This window comes from Rhagoletis pomonella, unplaced genomic scaffold (genome assembly GCF_013731165.1).
Source record: "Rhagoletis pomonella isolate Grant_MI unplaced genomic scaffold, Rhpom_1.0 Rhpom_scaffold_00009, whole genome shotgun sequence".
NCBI classification, from domain to species: Eukaryota; Metazoa; Arthropoda; class Insecta; order Diptera; family Tephritidae; genus Rhagoletis; species Rhagoletis pomonella.
This window is the reverse complement of record NW_023458563.1, coordinates 21,463,717-21,476,911: the sequence shown is the minus strand read 5'-3', so window position 1 is coordinate 21,476,911 and position 13,195 is coordinate 21,463,717. Positions and strand designations below refer to the sequence as shown.

The 13,195-nt window shown below is 35.1% G+C and overlaps 1 protein-coding gene across 1 annotated transcript in view; it reads right to left on the bottom strand.

Moving 5' to 3' along the window:
• LOC118745625 (protein pangolin, isoforms A/H/I/S-like) overlaps positions 1-13,195 on the bottom strand; it is a gene marked incomplete at its 3' end in the record, with an annotated part of 680,824 nt that overhangs the window by 232,414 nt on the left and 435,215 nt on the right.

Sequence of the window (13,195 nt, the reverse complement as noted above, 5' to 3'; positions counted from 1 at the left end):
CGCGCATTTAAACCACAACCGTGCATTGAAAAACTGGCGCTAAGTGTACGTATAAAAGTGCTAGACCTATCAGTCTTTCTTCACTCATGGTACTACGGAATCATTTTTTTAACCGGCGAAGCACTACCATACAAGAACAGTGATAGTAATTGGGTTAATCATGTGCAAGGCCGAAAAGTTTAAGCTTTTGCTTAGAATTTCTTATTTTGCTTATTCAGGGTTTCCAAGCTTAATTTTAACGATCATGCTTATTTTGCTTATTTCAATGTATAAAGCTAAGTACGGACCTTTTTAGTACAGTAAAACCCGCTTAAGTACCTCACGAAAAATGTCAGCTCTTTGAGTCCAATTAACTCAATACATACCCCAATAATATCTCCCGATGATGTATTAGTTTACCTGAAGTCCTTAAAGCAGTATTTTAGTTATGGTCCTGACCAGATCCCCACTTGTTTTCTTATAAATTGTGCTGATTATCACTATGAGCCGTTAACAACCTTATTTAATTTGTCTCTTAAAGATCTATAAACTTGATCTTCTTGGTCTTCAACTTATTTTCTACGTTGGATCTCTTCATACCTCAATGATAGATCACAAAGATACGGAACGGATAGTAAACGGAACAGAGGTGTGTTTTGCGCTCGCGCTAGATATTTTCATTTTAAATAGTTAAAAGAATTTTATTTTATACATTTTATGTCCAACAGTACCATTTAAGTGCAAGCTGAATCAACTGAAGTGAGTGGCGCATAAATAAACATACAAACAAAACAAATAAGCGAACAAAAAGTTGCATAAATAAAATAGTTTGTTTTGCTGTTGTTGTTTTTGCTGCGGCGATAGCTGAGTTAACAAAACTAAGTCAAGCTGCAATTGTTGGTATTGGGAATCTGCAGCAGATCTGCTTTGGACACCTCCGCAAAAGAGCATTGGAGCCGCTAAATCCAAGACAATTCGGATTAATCTCCATCCCTTTTGGTTTTGCTTTGCGTACCCGAGGGCGCTCCTCTGTTCAGATTCTCTCATTTGTTACTCTGTCCTTTGCCATCATATTCGCAATTGATGCCCTTTGCTCATCATTCCATATCAACAAACGTCAACTACTTCTTGGAATCGAAACAGCTGATCAGCTGGAAACAGAGTGCTGCCAAGTTAGTTTTACGCTTAGGTTATAGTAGCAATTGCTCATATCATAAAATTATTGAAATTGCCATAAACTTGTGTATTGTGGTTAGTATATATTATTGCCATACGTTAACTTAGGGTATATTGCCACAGTAAAAAGTGGCAAAATGCCAACAGTAGAATGTAAAGAATGTACTGCCAAATTGTTTCAATTAGATGAAATGATAACATGCTCTGGTGGGTGTGGCTATAATTTCTGTCTAAAATGTAGCAATATTAAAAGGAATGAAATTAAAATAATCACGGAAAATATTAATTTGAAATGGTTTTGTAATCAGTGTACTTTATCTGATACGAATACGAAATTTATCGAAATCAAACATTTAATAAGTAAATGTGAGCAGTCTAAGTTGAAGGCGGCTGATGTAAAACAAGTTTTGGAGCAACTGATTAACAACAAATGTACGCAAATAAAAACGAGTATTGTTTCAGACTTTAATACATTTCTGGAACATAACATTGGAGTGAGAATTTATGCTATGAAAATTAAATCATTAAGGAAATTTCTAGCGAACTGCAAAAATGTAATGACTTGGTAAAAAACATTCAGCCAGTAATTAGTAAAGAAAATGCCCCAATATCATATGCCCAAGCTGTCAAAACAAATGAAAATAAAATTGTTATAAAGCCCTTAAACAAAAACAAAAACGTTAAGGAAACAAAAGAGGTGCTGAAAAAGGTAATCGAACCCACCGACGGTCTTGTTAAGACTGTGAAAGAAATTAATAGAGGGGCAATAGTTTTAGAATGTAAAAATAAAGATACTTGCGAAAAAGTGCATCAAAAAATAAGAGATAGTATTGGAACGGAGTTCCAGGCAGCCCAGAAAGCTAAAGGAAAAGAGGAAATAAAAAAGATACTGAAAATAGTTGGGTTAACCGAAAAAATAAATAATGATCGCATAATAGAATGTCTTACTAAGCAAAATGATGAGTTCTTGGGAAAGGAGTTGAAAGTACTGAAAATATACGAAAATAGAACGCGAAGAGAAGAAAGCTTCAACATTCTAGTTGAAACAGATGCTTTAACCTATGAAAGTGTCTTGAAACGTAAAAAAGTAAATATCGAATGGGACACTTGCATGGTATTTGAGCATCTAAACATTATGAGATGCTTTAAATGTTTGGGTTATAAGCACAAGTCAAGTGATTGTACAAATAAAAAGGCATGTAGTAGATGTGCTGGAAATCACGATGTTAAGGATTGCGGCTCCGATATAATAAGGTGTGTAAATTGTTGTGAACTTGTTCAGAAAAAAGTAATAGATGTTAATGTAAATCACTCAGCATTCAGTTTGGATTGCCCTGCATACCAAAAATACGTTCAAGCCAAAAGTAAAACTAAAGTTTAGCAACGAAGTATTCATGAATTGAATATCATTTATTTAAACATAAACAGTATTACAGCTAATAAGTGTGAACTTGAGAAACTAATAGAAATTTGTAAGCCCCATTTGGTGCTATGTTCAGAAACCTGTTTGACCGAAGACATTACAAACCACGAAATACAGGTAGAAACCTACACCCTAATTAGATGCAACTCGAATAGTAGACACACAGGCGGTGTTTTAATTTACGTCCATCACTCAATTAAATATGAAACTCTCGTTAATTACTCGTGGGATAAAAATATTTGGTGTCTTCTTTTAAAAATTGGAAATGTTACCCCGAAATACCAAATAGGGGTAATATATCACTCGCCAAATTCTAGCAATGCTGACTTTATCAGCTGCCTCAGTGAAATTTTAAACAATACTTGCCTAGATGATAATACTGTATTTATTGGAGACTTCAATATAAATCTATATAAAGCTACAACGTACAGTAAAAAATTGGTAGAGTTATTTCAGTCCTTCTCAATGGTTCAGAAAATTAATTTTTATACTAGGAAATCGGGAGAGGTCGAAACCATGATTGATTTATTATTTACCAATAGCAAAAACATTTCGTGTCAAAGAATGGATATGCATCGGATCTGCGATCATGAGACAATTTATGTCAAGATCGAGTTGGAGAAAATATATAAAATGAGAGCAAACAAATTTATTATATCTTGGGAAAATTACACAAGTGATAATCTTCTTCACCAACTGAGGCAATACAATTACAGGGATTTTTCGAAATTAAGCATCGAAGATAAATCGAAATTTTTAACTAATGTCTTGTCGCATTCAATGGGCATTCTAACATACACTAAAGAAATAAGGCTTAAGCTCATGAACAAGTGGTATGATGCTGAATTAGCAAACCTTAATAAACAAAAGTATAATCTTTACAGGATAGCATTAGAAACAGGGGCCTGGAGTGACTATAATACAATCAAACGTAGATACAAGAGGATGGTAAAGGTTAAAAAGGTTAAATACTTGGAGCATAAAATAACGGTTAATATTTGAGATAGCAAATCAATGTGGAAGCATCTAAAAAATTGCATAAGTATGTCAAAGGAAATAAACGCCATTAATAAGTGTTAATTCACAACAACTTGTACACAACGGAAAATGAGATTGCACAATCACTAAATAACTACTTTATTGACAGCATTATTGAAATTACCTCAAATATAGAACCTGGTAAAAAATAATCCTTTACGACTCCAAATTGCACACATAACTTTAAATTTATAGAAATCGAAACCGATGAAGTGCTTGAAACTGTCAGTGGTTTTAAAAATAAAATTGGAGGAAAAAAACTATTTTATCTGAGGGAGTCATAAAAGACTCTATAACATATACAGGGTACTTTTACACGCAGTTAATTAATGAAAGCCTAAAATATGGTGTTGTTCCTGATCACTGGAAAACATCTATTGTTGTGCCAATTGAGAAAGTCAAGAACACAATCAGAGCCGACGAGATGAGACCAATTAATACGTTGCCTAGTGATGAAAAAATTCTTCAAACGGTAGTTAAAAAACAACTAATAGAATATTTAGAAACTAATAAAATATTAATGCCACAACAGTCTGGTTTTAGGAAAAGGCACTCGTGTGAAACTGCACTAAACTTAGTATTAGCTAGAATTGAGCAGAAAGAAATACATAGTTGCCGTCTTCTTAGACTTAAAGCGCGCATTTGAGACCATCGATCAAGAGTTACTTCTAAATAAATTGAGTAATATAGGGATACGGGGCGTTGAGCTAAAATGGTTTCAAAGTCTTATTACAAATCGTTACCAGAGAACACAGATTGGATCGTCGGTATCTGACAAAACAAGTATAGTGGTTGGTCTACCTCAAGGCTCAGTGCTAGCACCTATATTATTTAAAATATACATAAATGATATTGCCAACGGTATTAAATATTGTGATATTAATCTTTTCGCTGATGACACGTTAATCATGTTAAGACCATATTACTGATATTGTTTCAAACATACAAGATGACTTAAAAAAAATATATAATTGGCTATGTTTAAACAAACTTAAAATAAATGTAAGTAAAACCAAATACATGGTCATATCCAGAAGAAATATTGATATGCATGAACTTCGTAGTTTAAACATAAACCAACAAAAAATAGAAAGGGTGAGGAGCTTTACGTACTTGGGTATAAAAATTGATGAGAAGCTACAGTTCAATGATCATATTGACTATACCGTAAGCAAAATAGCAAAAAAAATGTACTTTATGCGGCGTACTTGCAAATTACTGAAAAGGAAATATAAAATAATGGTATATGGATCAATAATAAAACCTCTCCGCAATTATTGTCCAACAATTTTCTTCATAATGAATGATAGCCAAATTTATAAATTGCAGAAACAACAGAACCAAGCAATGAGATTCATTCTTCGAAAACGATATGACACGCCCATTAGAGACATGTTATCAGCCCTTGGTTGGCTAAGTGTGAAACAACAGCACTTTTATTATACGATGAAATTTGTTATTATTGAAGATAATTTACCAGAATACCTAAAGATTAACGTAAAGTATGGCAGCAATGTACACAACAAAGATACACGTAAGAAAAATTACTTCAATTTACCCATGTTAAAAAGCGAATCTGATAAATGTAATCTTTATTACAAGGGTCTTAAAAGTTATAATGAATTACCAAATACTGTCAAGCAATGTAAAAACATCAATGAGTTTAAAAGAAAGTTGTTGGAATTTTGTAAATCTTACCCAATATAATGTAATGTATTACTTTATATCTGTTTTCCGTTTACTATTGTTCCGTAATTTCAACTTGTAATTGCCATGTATGAATGTCCTTCCAAATGATTTTATTAGGCTTAAGCAATGTAATATTAAATAACCAGGTTAAGTCTACATATATTGTAATGAACTAGGCTCAAGAGAGCTGTAATAAATAAATAATAATAATAATAAAAAAGGGTTATGTTTAAAAATACTATTTCTGACGTCATTGATGTTACTTCAGGAGTCCCGCAAGGTACTAGGCCCGATTCTGTTCCTCCTTTTTATAAACGATATTTCTACAGATATAAAATTTTCAAAAATTTTAATGTACGCAGATGACGTGAAACTTTATAAATCGTTCGTATCAATCAAAGAAAAGCATTTGCTACAAGCAGACTTAAACAGCATGGCTAACTGGTGCTATGTAAATGGTATGTCTCTAAATCTGGAAAAATGTAAAGTAATGTGCTCCGCGCGAAAATCTGTTCAGCCACTTTCTTATACAATAGATAATCATAATTTGGAGCAGGTATACAATTTTGTGGACCTTGGTATCACAATGGATCCGAAACTTAATTTTAATCTTCACATTAATGTGACAGTCAACAAGGCTAAAGGTGTACTTGCATTTGTGAAACGATGGCCAAATGAACTTAGTGACCCTTATATAACTAAAACCCTGTTTATAACTTTAGTTAGACCGATTCTGGAATACGGTTCGGTGGTTTGGAATCCAAGGTATCAAATTTACTCAAACAAGATAGAATCAATTCAAAAACAATAGTTGCGTTTTTTTACTCATTTCCAGTAAAATCCAGTAAAAGTTTTTACAAATTTTCATGTTTTGGCGTTTTCGTACGCAAAAACTTGCAAAGTAGGGGAAATTGAGAGAGCGAAAAATGACAGCTGAAGTTGCAAGTTTTTACTGGATTTTACTGGATAAATTTTTACTTGTAAGAATTTGCCAGTACGAAAAACAGCAGATCGCATGTTGCTGGATGAAGTTTAAACTAATAAGGAAACTGTTTGTGGGTTTTTATTGTTGAATTTCACAAAATAAACCTATTTAAATACAAAATATATTGTTTTATTAGGAATTTGCTGCGAATAAACAACCAATTTATCAGCTGTTCATGAAACTTGCAAATTATTACTGGAAAAGCATTCGCGTACTTTATTGCAAATTTTTTCTATGAGAGCGAATTCTTAGAAATAAAGTTCTGCTTTAAGAAATTTCCGTTGGGATTCTCAATATAACCTTCCACCTTATACGAGCCGATTAAAACTTATCAATCTTCCTATCAGTCGCAGGGAAATGCTTGGTACAATTTTTATGGTTAAATTACTGACAGGCTCAGTTTCAAGTCTGCTTCTTCTGGGTGAATTTAGCCTTAATGTTCCCTCCCGTGTATCAAGACACTTTTATCCCCTATTTTTTTAAACTTGTAAAACTAATTTTGAATTACACGAGCCACCCCGTTGCTTATGCCAGGCTTTTAGCTCTCATCCCAGCACATTTGATATATCTGATTCGCTTTTCAGCATTAAGAAAGCGTTACTATCCTCTCTCAATAAACGAATCATTAACATAAAGACATAAAATCAGCTGATGAATTTAGTTCTGTAGCTGAACAGTTTTGGATCTCGACACTTAACAAACTCTTGCCTATCGTGACTCGGTTCAAATAAATGAAAATGGCGAGATGGGCGAGAATGGAGGCTAAAAACCGTTGGGATTATTATTACTATTATTATATTGCGTTAATATTAATGCATTAAACAATTTATGGCTAATTTGTGCGGATCTTAGCAGAAGTGGCCATTCTGCTATATTTCATCCCTTTAATCATGTAGTACATCGGGGTAATACTGATTAAGCCGGGACTTATTAATTTATTTTAACCGTTGAATACAGATGTTTTCATGAAATACGCTCTTATAATAAAAATTAATAAGAACGGTAATGAACGGTTCTGGAAATATTTTTAATTTTAAGCACATTTTTCAAGTCATTTATAATTCTATGCGTACATGAATGGACAGTTGAATGTGAAATTTTCTACGTTCACCGCGGAAATATACAAAAAGTAGTATCAAAAAGTTTGATTCGACAAACATATAGTATAGAGATTCCAGCTTGGATTTATATGATTTTTGTTAAAGACTATACTATATTTTTATAAACAAAAATGAAAATTCAAAAATATTAGGACAAATGGTCAAATCTTGTCAATATGTAAATCCCGAAAAGTTATGATAAGGACTATACATTCATAGTACTTACATACCCATTGTTTTAATTTTTAACGTTGGCGAAGAGATTTACATGCTTTCTTATTCTATAAATAATCTTCTGCAAGCCTAAAAAGGAGATTATGATTGAAGATTAAAATAAAAAAAATAAAAAATAACTTTCTAAAAAATTTCTCGTTTGGGGTAATATATTTTACCCGAAATTTTACTTTTCGAGCTCTGTATCCGCCACTGAGCCGAGGTGCGTTCTACCACTCGATAGGACTCAGATTCAAACTCGAGTCCCGAAATGGCGCATATGAATTTGTGTATTTAGACATTATATCGCTTTCTAACCGAAAGTCTGCTTATGCGTTACATATTACGGTTTTTTCATATAGACAATTTCGGTTTTGAGTCGAATGTATGGCTTAACTTATGTATGTAAATTATTTCTTTTTCTGCCCAAAAATACTGTGGTATGCGTACCGGAGTTATTTTTTTAACTCGGCTCAAGGCCGCCTTTGCGGATAGGTGTCCTGCGCAAAAATACTGCTTATCTTTTATTTGTTTTTATACCCGAGCGCACTTGTGCACAAGGGTATATTAATTTTGTTCACATAACGGTTGTTTGTAACAGCCAAAACGAATCGAGATAGATATAGACAAATGTATACATAAATGATCAGGATGAAAAAAGAAATCGATTAAGCCATGTCTGTCTGTCCGCCCGTCAGTCCGTCTGTCCGTCCGCCCGTGTACACGATAACTCGAGCAAAAATTGAGATATCTCAACGAAATTTGGTATGTAGGTTTCCCTTAATCCAAGGTAGGTTGGTATTGAAAATGGGCGAAATCGGACTTTAACCACGCCCACTTCCCATATAACGGTAATTTCCAGAAATACGAAAACTGCGATATTTTAGTAACTACTGAAAATAATTCACTCAAAATAGATATTTACAATAATTTTTAGACGAAAAATTAGAATATTATAAATTTTTGAAAAATGGGCGTAGCCACGCCCACTTATGGTTACATGTGTATATCTTGGTAACCGCTGCACCAATTTCTTCCAAACTTGGCACAGTTGTTGGCTTTGGTACAGCATAAAAAATCGCTGAAACTTTTTAAAATCGGACAATAACCACGCCCACATCAAATATAACGGTAATTTAGAGAAATACAAAATCTTCGATAGAGCAGTAAATATTGAAGCTAATTTATTCAAAATTGATGGGCGTGCCACCGCCCACTTATGATCACATATATGTATATCGGTAACCGTTCTACCAATTTGTACCAAACTCGGTTTGGTTATTGTGCTTGCCACATGTTAGCAAAATGTTGAAAATTATTGAAATCGCACTAAAATTACGGCCGCTTTTCATATAACGGTAAATTTCAGAAATGCTTGAAACTGCAATATTTCGAAATTGAAGGACGCTAATTTACTCAAAATTGATACACCCCGGATTACCATCTAGCGGTAGGTTTCGGAAAGGTGAAAAAACATATATTTAATACTTGCGCCGGGTATTTAATGTTCGGCTCCGCCCGAACTTAGACTTTCTTACTTGTTTACTCTTATCTTTGCCTTATTTCGATTGGTCAAAACACAAAAGATGCATGGTTTGTTAAATCAAAGGGGAAAAATAACCAAAATATAGGAAGGTACCAGAGGCGTAACTTAGGGTGGCATGGCTGGCAAAATGCCACGGGCCCCTGATCCGATAGGGTCCCGGCCCAAGAGACTGTTGGCTCAGAAATATCATAACATTTTTAAAAAGCTAAGTACTTAAAACATATAAATTTTTTAGTACTTAAAATCAATTAAAATGAGACACATCTAAAGACCTTATGAACATTTCTACAGACTGGTCAACCAGGACCTAGAACTAAAATGAACAATCATTTAAATGGGAGCTATGGACCGATTTTGATGGTTCCGCCAAATGATTAATACATTATAAAAATACACTCGCTTACCAAATTTCAGTCGGATATCTCGAAAACTGAGGGACTAAATTGCGTTAAAACAGACAGATATATGGCTAAATCGACTCAGCTCGACGTTCTGATCATTTTGTCAAACATTTATGTGGGTCTATATCTTCTTCTTCTGGTACTTACAAACATTGGACCAAATTTATAATACCATTTCATGTTCATGAAAGGCATAAAAAATGATGGAAAAATCGTATGTTCGCGACCCTTACGTTAGAGATATTTCAACACGAAATTAGTTAGGTGGAAATACCTTTATTCCACTTTAATATAAAAGTAATCGCTTTATAATATTCTGTTCCATTTCGCAGTTTCTTGCATTTTTCAATTTGCAGCCAAAAGCGACATCTATTATTATTCGCACGTTCGCGACCGCATGTTTGTTGCTAACATATTGAAAAATAAAAATCGAAATATCATCCCTTTTGCACCAAAGATATACCTAACAAAATGCTATCGAAACATAAAAAAAATTAATAAAAATTAATGTTTTCCTTTTTTTTTTATTTTGAACTTGATAAGCGTACGAACGTACGGTTCGCGACCGTTGGAAATGCCCATATACAATTACTTTATTTTATGTCGTCCTGCTTTCCTGAAGTATGTACTGCATTGATGTTATTTGTTCCAATTCGTGTGCCTACAGGTGAACAATAATTTTCGAAACTAAAATTAATAAAAACATATTTGAGAAACTCTGTGTGAAAAACAGACTACGTAACTTGGCTATTCTGCCTATTGAAAATTCTATGGCTCTATCTTTAAACTTAGATGATGTTACACATTCCTTTGCGGAATAAATTTTACTAATAAACATCTCGGCCGCTGTGGTGTAGTGGTAAGCATGTCGGCCGCTGTGGTGTAGTGGTAAGCAGTGCGCGCTTCCACTCCGCAACGCCTGGGTTCAAGCCCTGGCCAAAGCAACATCGCAAAAAAAAAATATAGAAAAAAAGGTTTTTTCTTAACAGCGGTCGTCCCTCGGCAGGCAATGGCAAACCTCCGAGTGTATTTCTGCCATGAAAAACAGCTTCTCATAAAAATACAATCGCCGTTCGGAGTCGGCGTAAAACTGTAGGTCCCTCCGCTTAAGTGACAACATCAAGGCGCACGCCACAAAACGGAGGAGAAGCTCGGCCAAACACTAACATATGTGTAAGCGCCAATCTATTATTATTATTATTATTATTATTATTATTAATAAACATCTCATCAAAAATAAATTGTTATTTCATTAAAAATTTGTATGATAAACCCATGTCCTTGAAAATAAAATTTATTAGATATTTAACTAAAATGACCACATTATTGTTAATAGTGTTGGGTAACTACTTAAGTGGTTTATTAAAAAATATTACAACGTGACGATTTTTACTGGGAGGGCCCCATCCAAAGAATTCGCCACGACCTTAGATGATATAGTTACGCCACTAGAAGGTTCCCTCCATGCTTATTATTCGTAATACTGTTACCTTCTACATCACATATAGCCCTTGAAACTCTTGTCATTATGGTAAAATAGAGTGACAACGGCTCAGACACTTAAAAATTCCAACTTAGCATGTGAGAGTCGGTGCATTCCACCTCACTTCGCCGAGAAGTTGATCCGCTTCACCTACTAAATTAACACACGATAAAGAGAGATAGGCTGCCGAGCCATGAGAGAGAAAGAAGAAACTTGACAGCAAGAGCAATAATGGTGGGAGCGGTGAGGGTGAGCGATGGTGATTGGTGATTGGTGTCACTATCGGTGCATCTCGGTCACGGTGGGGCTACTGATGAACTCAATCCCCAGCTGTTCAGTTTATGAGACAAGCGTTAATTATCCGCGTTTTACCGGTCTTCCAGTGAGGTATATTTCCGATTGAATCCGTGCCAATTCCCGAATATACGCTTCTAACCTAGTTCACATAAATTACCTTTGTGAATCCTCAAGCTGAATGTGTCGAGCAGGCCTCGCCAGGGCTGGCTTTCTGACATTTGCCTTCTCCCTCATGGACGCTTAGCGTCCCGCAGGTATCGGTGCTGGGACCATGATGAACTCAATCCGCAGCTCTTAAGTTTATGAGACAAGCGTTAAATATCCAAGTTTACCGGTCTTTCAGTGAGGTATATTTCCGCTTGAATCCGTGCCAATTCCCGAACATTCGCTTCTAACCTAGTTTACCCTAATTACCTTTGTGAATCCTCAAGCTGAATGTGTCGATTAGGCCTCATCAGGGCTGGCTTTCGGACATTTGCTTTCTCCCTCATGGACGGTTAGCGTCCCTCAGAGATCGGTGATGGCACCACTCCTTTGGAACTTCCTGTGCGACAGCGTTGTGCGTTGGCATTTTCCCGCGGAAACAAAGATAATCGGGTTCCAAATAATTATCAGAGGTGGAAAGATGTGCGGAAGTAGCTCAAGTACCTAGACATCAAATTCGACTCAAGGCTGAAATTTATGCACCACCTGGACTATATTTACGAAAAAGCAGTGTCCAGCCAAGGAGAACTCTCAAGACTTATTATCAACACAATAGGGCCAAGGCATAACGTAAGGAAGTTGCTAGCTGGAGTTCTGAAGTCCGTTATTCTCTACGGGTCGGAGGTTTGGTCAACTACGTGAGTTACGAAATCTTATATCAAGGGAACTCAATCAGTCTATAGACTTTGCGCCCTAAGAGTCTACTCGGCCTTTTCTACGGTGTTGGAAGGTAAGGCGCTGGTCATCTCAGATTTGGATCGTACCGGACTCTTGGTCCAAGAAACGTGCAGTTGAAACCACGGATCCGCACGGATAGTTCTCCAAATTGCTAGCGAGGCGTCGCCAATAGAACATTGGTTACACCGATAGGTTCACTCCATTAGCGGTGGATGGACGCGCAAGCTCATACCACACATATAAAGCTGGCTGGCAAGAAAATATGGCGAAGTAGACTTTAACGTCACACATCTTCTAAGTGGAAACGGCTGCTTTAGAGCGTACTTTTTCCGCTTAAAACAAGATCAACGGAAACAACGTCAATTGGCACTATTTCCCATAGTGATGCGAAATAAAGTCAATTGACATTATTATCTTTTCAAAAGCGAAATAAAGTCAACAAAAATTTGGAAATATGGTAAACATGTAATTCAAATGAAAATGGCGTCAACATAGCTTAAAGTATGTCGATTCCAATAAAAACATGTTGTTCTTGCATCATATGTGAGATATGAATGTTTTGTTTCCATAGATGAAAGAGGTTATTGCCAAATCCTCAGTGCTATTAGTGAAGACAATCATGAACCACCACTAATTAATTTTATTAAAAAACTTAACATTACGAATATAATAAAAACACGATGCGAAAAGAATCGTGAATGAACAATGTATAAATCATGTAGAACTTTTAAAACATCTTTCGTTTCCAAAAATAAAGCTTATTGAATGAACACTATTATTGAAGCTTATTGAACAGAATGCTGTTCAAAAATTGTGTAAACTTCCGCTGATGCAAAATGCCTTGATTGTCAACACGGCAAAAATCTTCCAATATCTTACAAATATAAATTGGAGAATATGTAAAATATATTAAATATATAAAAATTTAAATAAAAGGTATATGTAGCGACTTGCGCCTCTACAAATAGTTACTCATACTCAGA